The sequence below is a fragment of the Triticum dicoccoides genome, chromosome 3A, assembly GCF_002162155.2.
Source record: "Triticum dicoccoides isolate Atlit2015 ecotype Zavitan chromosome 3A, WEW_v2.0, whole genome shotgun sequence".
NCBI classification, from domain to species: Eukaryota; Viridiplantae; Streptophyta; class Magnoliopsida; order Poales; family Poaceae; genus Triticum; species Triticum dicoccoides.
The window spans coordinates 704190842-704192574 of record NC_041384.1 but is presented as its reverse complement, the minus strand read 5'-3'; the positions used below and the strand labels follow the sequence as shown (position 1 = coordinate 704192574).

Below are 1733 nucleotides of genomic sequence, written 5' to 3'. Positions count from 1 at the left end.
GCGCGGACGAGGAAGAGGATCGCCTGGAACCTGATACCAAGTTGTCAAGGACCTCGGTGCCCAAGACAGCAGGACCTCGACTACGTAGTTCGTAGTCTCGGTTGATAGGAGCGCTAGGGTTTTTGCCTAACTGCTCAATGGTGCAGGAGAAGAGATTAGGAGTAGAGGAGGAGGTAGGAGATAATGATTTATTGCCTGCGTCCAAGGGTGCAGATTACAGGATATATAAAGGCCTTATGGGCTTCTAACAAACTAGGAAACTAACTACTCCTGGACTCCTAACAAACTAGGAAACTAACTATTCCTGGACTCTAGGAACCAACATAGGATCAGGACTCCTTGTCCCGATCATGCCTCGCCAGCTGTGGCCGTCGGCTGCTGCCCCTGGGCGCGCGACCCGCGCCTGTACGCAGCGCCCCACATGACATAAGCACTGTGATTTTGCAATGTCCTGTAACTTGTTCATTGCCTGATTTCTGGGCATTACTGAAGAATGTTCACAATTTTTAACATGACTGCCATCGTGAACTGAAGATGTGCTTGGAACATTGGGCTGACGTGGTCGACGTCTAGGTAAAATGAAGGAACCTACACTATCATCAACGCTGAAGAAGAAAGTTACTGCAAAAGATAGGATTGCAGGGAGGCTACTAAATGGTCGTGCTAGGGATGCAACAATAAGAGAAGCTTCTAATACTGAGGATATGACCTACAGGGAAGCATTCCCAAATCAGTGGCAGTGAAAGCACACTGAGGATATGCTCCAGTGTTTAGCTTGGTACTGCCATCTTGTGTGCAGTGTGGTTCTTAATTTCTGTAGTAGATAATGTCAGCTCAACTTTTTTTTCCCCTGTTCTGTATTTAACCCAGCAACTGAGTCTTAGTATATGTTGTGCCTCACTGTTCTTCTCCATAAGCTTTGTAATTTTGCAATGTCTTGTAACTTCTTTGTTGCCGGATTCCTGGGCATGACTGCAGAATGGTCACAATTTGTCGCAACACCGCTGTCATGAACTGAAGATGTGCTTGGTGGCTCACCATGGCTGCTCAAGATGTGAACTGAAGATGTGCTTTGCTTATGAAAATAATTCTGACAAACTATTTCGTTGCTCTCTGGCATGTATGGTCCGCCCCCTTGTACTATACTTTCTATGTAACCTGTTCTTTGTTTGATTTCTGCGCATTATTGCACAATGGTCTTAACACAATTTGTAGCACAATTTCTGTTGCGGACCGGAGATGTGCTTGCATATAAAAACTGATTGCACACTTTGTTGTTGCTGTCTCTAGGCGAGTTGTGTAGATCCAGATGTATGCATCTTTTTTTTTCCTTCTGTATACACTGCACGTTGTTCATACTTACGATGCATGTAGTTGCCAAACCAGGCTTGACCGCCTTTTGGCGACTAACTGCATGAGCAGCTTTGAACCCGTGTTTGCCGGTAAATCACCCGCTGTTGTGCGGCTGACCACCCCTATTGTTGTGTGGCCGACTACCGGCGCCGTATCCTGTCAATCGTGTGGCATTGAATCACTAGATTAAGAGTGTTTGTGTGCTAGTACCTGAGCCTGCGGGAAGTGGTGCCTCTCGGACTTGTTTTCATCGTCGGCACATCAGGTCAGAAATATTAAACTCATAACGTGATACCAACAAATTTATTTTGCCCTTACCTATTATCGTTGGTAATAATATTCATCACCGATGTCTGTGGCCACCGAAATAAGAACCATAT

General features: G+C 45.6%; 1 protein-coding gene across 3 annotated transcripts in view; it reads left to right on the top strand.

Annotated features, from left to right (window-relative positions):
* Nucleotides 1-1177, top strand: part of LOC119270341 (UV-stimulated scaffold protein A homolog) — a 9654-nt gene extending 8477 nt beyond the window's left edge. The window contains exon 3 of one of the 3 annotated variants that reach the window (XR_005134063.1): nucleotides 979-1177. The gene's annotated coding sequence lies outside the window, so the exon portion shown is untranslated. The other 2 variants (XR_005134062.1, XR_005134061.1) reach the window with 2 other exon arrangements.
* Nucleotides 1178-1733: the final 556 nt, after the last annotated feature.